General features: G+C 44.8%; 1 protein-coding gene across 6 annotated transcripts in view; it reads right to left on the reverse strand.

Moving 5' to 3' along the window:
- The window catches only part of GRN (granulin precursor), a 153,680-nt gene extending 145,423 nt beyond the window's left edge, over positions 1-8,257 (reverse strand). For 5 of the 6 annotated variants that reach the window (XM_030220534.1, XM_030220535.1, XM_030220537.1 and 2 more), the window contains exon 1: positions 8,173-8,257. The gene's annotated coding sequence lies outside the window, so the exon portion shown is untranslated. The remainder of the gene's footprint in view (positions 1-8,172) is intronic. The other variant, XM_030220533.1, reaches the window with a different exon arrangement.
- Between the last annotated feature and the right edge of the window lie 299 nt (positions 8,258-8,556).

Genomic DNA, 8,556 nt, shown 5'->3' on the forward strand with positions numbered 1-8,556 from the left:
AAAAAAAAAAAAAAAAGTTTTTAATGCAAATCGGTTCTTAACAAGTGGTAATGTTAATTAAGATGTGGCTTCTCAGACTAACCGTCTGAATTCTAAGTATAGAACCAACTCTCCATCATTTCCCACAACCTGTTGTCCAATTTATGCAGCGTTGCCAATGCACCTCACTCCTGGTCTTTCAGAACCCCTCTGCCCATTCCAGTACCAGCTGCCTAAACAAGACACTGCCAACTATTTTCAAAGTGTAAAACACACACAAATGAGCCCTAAATTAAGAACAACTAATTCCATATTGTTTGAAAATGAAGTCAGACTGAAACTTGCCTCGCTGGCAGACATCTGGTACAAGAAATCGTTCTTGTCTGCAAATCCCCTGCACACTGAGGTGGTGAAACATGATCAAGCCAAGTTTCAGTTCCCAGTAGAGGGCTTGCAAGACTGCAGCTAGAACAGGAGCCGTATCACATGACTGGTCACATGACTTACAAAAAAAAATTCCCTGAAGCTGAGAACCCCTTACAAAATCACAAACTGGTATTACAAGTCCAGTGGTAGCAATACAAACCAGTACTCGGGCCCTTGCAGCCTCAAAGGCTTTCTTTGCTCTCCATTTGAACGGCCAAAAACTTGGACTTTTCTGGATTGCATTTTAATTTATGGCAATATAACCAAATAAAATAAGAAAAGCAACAAAACAAGAAAAGGAGATAATGAATCAGACCTGAGACACAAAGGGCATATAAAGTTTTCATCTGGTTAGGGCTCTTTGGTTTTCAGGCTTCTCAGCAGAGCCATCTCTAGAGAAGGAAGAGATCAGGTCATCTGTGTAATTAAATCATTACTGCAGTGACCATATCTGAATACCAGACAACTGAAGATAAAAATCACCCTTTCCTACCACAATCAAGTCAAAAGGAAATTCAAACCACAGCAACACAAAGTCTTACAATGAACATACCAGCTCCTCACATATAATAAACAAGGTGCAGTGCCTGTGAGTGCACGGAACTACCCATAACACGGTACCATGCACCTGAGACAATCCTTACCCTGCTGGCGAGGCCATTTGGCTGCCCAGGACTGGTGTGGTGACATCTTCCCACTGAAGCCCAGGCGTCCCGCTGAGACAGAGGCACTTGTGACAGATTTAAAGCCCCAGCTCACCCAATGTCACCATTACTGTTAGCAGAAGAGAGGGTCACTCAAGACTGCTGCCAGATCAATCTGACGTCAGGGTCCCTCAGGATGCAAGAGATCAATCCAGCATTAGGGAGCATTCTGTTAGGGAAATACCGCAGTCATACTCGCCAGTCGGTAAGAGAAGAAAATAGAAGAAGCTGCAGGATTTCAATTTCATTTTCCTGGATTTCCTGGGGAGGCAGCTCTTTAAGGGTACCACAGATTTCCACCCCCCCCCCCCCCCCCAAAACCAGCCAACCTGATCATTTGATATCTCCTCTCTCACCACAGCAAAGGTATCCCATTACATCAGCATTAAGCTGCGTCACATTTCTCTGTCAGCAAATACTGCTATTTGGAAGAGCAACCATTTTGCGACTGACTCGGTCAGGGGACCAAAGGTAGTAGTGTTTTGCCAATCAGCTGCTGCTGATGTTTTGGTTGAAAGTGCACCACTGTGCACAGATTTTTCAGAGGGGGGGAGAGGGATCATCCAGGTATGCTGCTGCTGTGACCCATAGAGACTAGACCCTGCTCACACCACAATGACAGCTGTTTTTAATCTGGAGAAGTGGATCCAGTGCGATATACAAAATACAGGGAATACCTAACCAACCAGCGTGACGTGGCAAGGGGAGGGGAGCAGTGCAGGCAGTTTACACCATCACAGTTGGTCATGGTGGAATTAGGAGGACATCCTTGAAACCATCTAAAAAGGCAAGAAGTCTGCTAAACCTGAAAAAAAAAACTCCTGCATCTTCCAACAAGCAGCATCATACCCCTGGTGTCAGCCAGAGCCAAGTGTCAATCTTAGGCTCAGACAGACCTGTGCAGATGACAGTGACACAGGGCAAGCCCAAGGCCCCACTGAGCCAGGCCAACTGCAGCTCCACACAAGGATCCACCACAGGCAAGTCACTAACTACTGTCCCTGCTGCAAACTCAAAGAGCAGTGAGCCATCTACATGCTCTACTGAGCCACTCGCTATGGATGAAGTCCACACTATCACTCCGGCTGTTCTTCCACCTGTGCCCACTCACCAGCACCCCCCTTGGTGTTACCTACCATATATGCCTAAACCCACTTTCACAAGGGTTCCCTGCTTATCCTATTTGGTCGGGACAGGTTACTATCATGTTCCTACTTTCCCCAATCCATTTGATCCAGGCATCAAGGAGACACAGCTCACCTAGTAACCATCCCACATTATAACCCACTTCATGGCAGTTATAACACTCATGGTGTCAAGCTAACTGCAACCGCTTAGAATACTCAGCTCCAACTTTGACCAAACAGGACCTCAAGCCTCCCTGTGGGTGGACTGCAGATGACTCTGGACCTACTGTTGCCTCTTACAGCAGCATCAGTCGAGAAGACCGCCATCAGCAGCAGCAATCAATAGGTGGGTGACAAGGAGAATAGGGCGGGTAATGGGGAAACTCAAGTGTGTAAAATGTGCTACCCAATAGTTCAGCGCAAGTAAATAACATAGTTGGGAAAAGAATGAGAAAGAAAGAGGAAAAAGGGAAGAAGCTCCAATAGTAGCTCTGACTCTTCCTTGTCCACCTCTTGTAGTGGTAATAGATTAGATTATTGTCCATTGCCCTTTCGCTTACACTATGTAAACAGGTCAGTTGACTCTTAGAACATCTTGTCCTGTAAAATCATCCCAGTATCTTGCGCATGCTTAATAGCTATATATTATACAAATTGTTTTGCTCAGATCATGCAGTAAATACGTGGACACTGCAAGCTCACTGAGAACAGGATCCATAAAAGGAATCAAGCAAGACGTCTGGGTTTGTGCCAGCCGACCTAGACAGCAGGATGTGAATGAGGAAGAAATACTTTATTGGGCTGTGGAAGTTTGAAAATTGGAGTCTCAGGCCCAGGGCAGATATGTTGCTGGCCATTCCTACAATATTACTTTTGACTTCACCTGCTGGACGGAGGGACGCTCCAGCTTAAGAAATGAATCATGACAGCAGATAAGGGCCAAATGACCCATCCCACTCTGCTCTTCCTCAGTAACCACTAGCTCCTCCTTTTCCTAAGGGATACCACGTGCCTGTCCCATGCTTTCTTATATTCTGACAGTCCTCATCTCCACGACCTCCACCGGGAGGCCATTCCACACATCCACAACCCTTTCCATGAAATAGTATTTATTCCTCCTAAGCCTATTTCCTCTTAACTTCTTCCTATGCCCTCTCATTCCAGTTTTCCTTCATTTGGAAAAGGCTCACCACCTGTACATTTACACTACGGTACTAAGGTATTTAAATGTCTCTATCATATCCCCTCTCTCCCAGCATATACATGTTGAGGTCCATAAGCCTGTTTTATGACAGACTGTTTACCAATTTGGTAGCCACCCTCTGGACCGACTCCATCCCGTTTATATCTTCCCGTAGGTGAAGTCTCCAGAATTGCAGAGACTTATACAAGAGCACGTACTGTATTCTTAGAAATTGAACATGCAATTTGGTCTTGAAAAAGACCAATAGGATTGCAGATCCGCTCAGGTTAGAATAAATGGCTCCATCTCTTTGGACATTATTACGAAAGATCATTCACAGAGACTCCTGAGGCACCGAAACAGAGTACTGTCAATAAACTTATGAATATCCAAAGTTTCCTTGCTCGTCTCTGGACCACCAGGTCTATTTCCCACTCCCTAAATGTTGCTGTTTGTACTTTGTGGGATCTCTGCATTCCCTTGCCTTGGCAGATTTTCACACACCACCCTAAGAAAATGATATGCTGAACCACTGCTGTATAATCAGTCTGCAAAATCTAATCTAATAAGCACATACAATGGGCTTTTAGTCTTATACGAAACTCCTTCAATTATACCACACACTGAGCTTCTGTTATATGAAACAATATCTATAAACCTCAGCAGTGCACCTCACTGATACCAAACTCTCAATCTACGAGACTCATGCACCCATCTCCTTATCAGTCACAATCAATTTCTTTAAAAAGCTTTTCTGAAATGTAATAACAATGAGCAATAATAAACAATAAGGATTTTTAAAGCTTAATTTCAGTATGTTTTGCTATACTGCTGATTGAAGGATCCCCCTAAAACAAAGGTAAATGTCACCACTCTATACACTAATTACAAAGCTTCACTTGTATAAGGTGATATACTAATAACACATACCTGCACCAAACGTCCCTGGCATTCTCATGCCACTAAGTTAATCGGCTCCAAAATATGAGAGATTTAAATTATAGCGAGCAAAACTGGATTTTTTTATTATTTTATCTCAGTGGCCCTAGCGTGGTAGAAACAGACTGATGTTTCTAGTTTAGCCTGGGGACTCTGCAATTGGTGCTGTTTTGAGTCACATGATATTTGGGAGAAGCTGCAGCAGGGAACATGCTGCTGCCATTTTAGAGCTGATTAACTTAGCTGCTTGAGAATGTTTGGTGCAGGTATGTTATTACTACATCACTTTATACAAATTAAACTATGTAATTAGTCTACTATATAGAGTGGTAAGGTTTACCTTTGTTTTAGGGGGATCCTTCAAACAGCTATATAGTGAAAAATAGCCCGTCTGATTGATTTATTGACCCCCAACAAGAAGAAATTACATTTTGAAGATGAATATTGAAATTAAGCTTAAAGAAGTCTAAAAAGCTTTTCTGAAATGTTTTAATAATGAGCAATAAATAAGCAATAAGACATTTCTTTAGAAAAATTTCTGTGACTAATGAGGAGGTGGGTTTGTGAATCTTGCTGATTAACAGTTTGGTATCAGTGAGGTGAACCGCTGATGTCTATAAATATTTCTAATCTATTAAGATCACGTTTCAGATTCCTGGCTGCTAGGCTATCCATATTTCTATAAACTGACCACAAATAAAGCAGTGGGAGCAAAAAGATGTCAAAATATTAGTCCAAAGTCCTATGATAGTAACATAGTAGATGACGGCAGAAAAAGACCTACATGGTCCATCCAGTCTGCCCAACCCTACCAACTGTTAGTAAAGTAGGCCAATATACTCTTTTCCCTATTATCTCAAAGATATGGAGATTTTAGTCCCAGTCTCTCCTCCCCAGAGTACCCCCAGGGGCCTACCAGGTCTGCTGGAGGAAGAAGTGCCATTAAGGTTATCACCTACCAACTCGATGAAGACCTTCATTGGTTGACGATCAAACAAGACACCTACCCCTTCAACAGCCAGTAGTATGGTAGCAGAGATATCATTAATATTCATACAAGATGGGATGCTCTGCTAGTTCAAGTTTTCTGCTCCCGAGAGTTGTCAAGGATACTGTGGACGCCACATCCACTGTCCCCAGGGAAGGCAGAGTGAATCGGTCATCAACCACCCCAACGATCAAAAAAACTCTGGCGCTGCACAGGACAGCGCCGGAGTTTACTAATCCAACAGCACCCAAAAATAACTCCCTCATTCTCAAAGCTAATAGTATGCAAATGATATGTATGCTATTATCTTTGCTCCTGAGGGAGCAAAGGGAGCGAATAGAACCTATCACATGTGCTGAAGAATCACATGAGCCAGAGAGGAGGAGAGAATGAGGAAGTGCCGACAGTGTCGACATCTTGCAGCCCCCTCACATTGCAGAACGGTACTTGTGGGATAAATTATAATCCAACACTGAATTTAAATTAATTAGTTAGAGCCCCATCACATGCAGTTTTTAACTAACCACATGTCTTGAAACTACTGGACTCCCTTTCTGTTCTAGCTTAAGAATCTGTCCACATTTCAGCTCCACTTCCAGTTTCAAAGTTTCTTTTTCGAACTACTTGCTTCTTTGTCTTTCAGGTCCATGCTTGATTGCAGTTTGTCAACCCTAACGCCAGCTCCAGACTGGCGTTAGGTTCCTGACAGTAATGCCCAAATGATCAGAAGCAAAAGCAGGTGCTAGAGGCTGTTAGCACCATACCAGCACCTGCGTTTGCTACTGCCCCATGATCAGAGCACCCGAGCTAAATATATTTCTCCCCAATGTTCAGCAAGCAGCACACCAAACATTGGCATGCTGTCTGCGACAAACCCTATGCCAGCTTTGAGCAGGCGTTAGGGTTTACAGACCTTTGGGGAGGAATGGTGAGCTAGAAGGCGCCCTATTACCCTCAATGCAGCAGCCTCTACCCGCAGGAACCCCCCCCCCCCAAATGACACAGGGACTGGAGGTCCACCCCCAACACGGGTTCAGGGGAGGTTGGAGATCCAGTGGGTCTCCAGCCCTAGTATCCCCTCAAATGGAGCCCTGGTGGCTCAGTAAGCTGCGAGTCAATCCCCCCTGACCTTGTGGTCTAGCTGCCCTTCCCCCACCCTACCTTCGTTGGAAGAGGGAGGTGGCCTCCCTCCTTGTCCATCAGCACCGTCTTGAAAATGGCGGTGCCCAGCCCAGAACTGTCAAGTCAGGAGGATTGTGCCTGAGCGCACAATCCTCCCGCACTTTACCCTATCAACAGCGATAATAGCGTGCTTAATTTTGCACACTGTTATCTCTGATCATAGGGGCACTAAAGCCCCAAACTGTTCCAGTGCTACTTTTAGAGCACTGTTTGGAACAGCACAGGGCTTTTGATCATCTGCTCATAAGGGCACCCTTGTTGAGGGAGCTCTTTGATCATCAGTTTGAATCCTTGATGACCAGATTTGCATGCAATTAGCACTTGCAGTCCCCTGCACTGGAGCCCTCTGATCATCCAGCAAAAGTAAATGCGGGCGCTAGTCTGACGCTGATGGCCTCCACCGCCTACATTTGCTTTTGATATCAGCTCCAACTAGCTTAAAACAAAACAAGAGTCCATGATGACAAGGCTCTGGAAAGAGCCACAGAAATCCATCCAAAGACCATCATTGCAATAACAGGACTAAAAACAAGCATATTTATTAACACATGTTCATTTAAGAAATATTTATACACTTTTTTGAAAAATGCATTCAAAGTAAACAATAGAACTAATTAGGGATGACCTGAAAATCCCCCCCCCCCCCTTATAGCCTAGCCCCAGCCCCTACCTCTACCACAAACGTGACATCACTGCCATAAGACCTAAGAGTAGGGCAGGGCTGCTCATCAGAGTGCAAACCTAAGCAAACAATGAAAGTGGCAACAGCCATCTGGCCAAAACGGAAGTGAGTTTATAAAGCCACATAAATTACACCCCTATGTGATGCAGTGCTCGTTATAATAAACCTTTTTTGTTCTATTACCAGCTAAAACGTCATAGTTTTAAATCGATTGCAGTGCAATGGGCAAAACTAAATCTGCAAAACAAATTAAGAACGAAAGTAAAAAGACTGAAAAAGGGAGGAGTATCTAGCACGGGGATCTCCCGATACACTGAAAGGTTCTTTTCTTTAATACTGGTTGGAAAGTAGCACATCGCCCTATCAACTTCAAAATTGGTAAATACTAATCGCATCTCGCTCTTCCGGAACAAGTTTTCCTATATTATTTTTTGTTCTTTTCGTCTTCCTCTACTAATCTAGTACATTACCTAACACCCCTTGTTGTGGAGGAGTAGCCCAGTGGCTAGTGCAGTGGACTTTGATCCTGGGGATTCCCACTGCAGCTCCTTGTGACCCTGGGCAAGTCACTTAACCCTCCATTGCCCCTGGTACAAAATAAGGACCTGAATATATGTAAACCGCTTTGAATGTAGTTGCCAAAAAACTCAGAAAGGCGGTAGATCAAGTCCCAGTTCCCTTCCCCCTCCCCCACGACCCGCACACTACTTACCTCTTACCCTATACTTTTCACCACATTCCCTTCCGTTGGAGCCAACTTTTTTTTTTTTTAATTAATCGGGGAGCTAAGCCCAGTGGACATAACCCTTCCCTGGACACATACAACGAAATTCCTCAATATTTGGGGTGCCAGAGTCGGCCCCTCTGTTCCTTTCCCCGTCACCCTCCCCTCATACACAGTTCCTAGTTACTGACTCTCGTGAAGAATCGTTTCAATAAGTCGCCCTCCCTAACTCACTCACCGCGTACCTCCTCCGCTCAGTTGTCGAACTCTGCACAAGAATCTGAGACAACAACTAGGCTTACCTAGCCTGTACTCAGTTACTTCCCTTAAACCGGCCACTGCACGCGTAGATGCTGTCGCCCCACCCACTCATCACTCATTGGTCCGATGGCAGGGAAAAAGAAAAAAAGGGTGTAGCTACCCTGTTTTCATTGGCCGGTAGCACGCACGGCGCTTCCCCTCCCCCTCCATAGGCCCTCCCTTTCACCGGGCTCCACTCCGGAGCGGAGGGGTAGGTCACGCGCGACTCACTCTCTGGATGGCGCGTCGGCGACGCGAACCTTAACGCCCAGGTCACGAGGGATGGAGTTGTTTTGTAGCTGTGTATCGGCTCTGATCATTT

The sequence above is a fragment of the Microcaecilia unicolor genome, chromosome 12 (genome assembly GCF_901765095.1).
Source record: "Microcaecilia unicolor chromosome 12, aMicUni1.1, whole genome shotgun sequence".
NCBI lineage: Eukaryota > Metazoa > Chordata > Amphibia > Gymnophiona > Siphonopidae > Microcaecilia > Microcaecilia unicolor.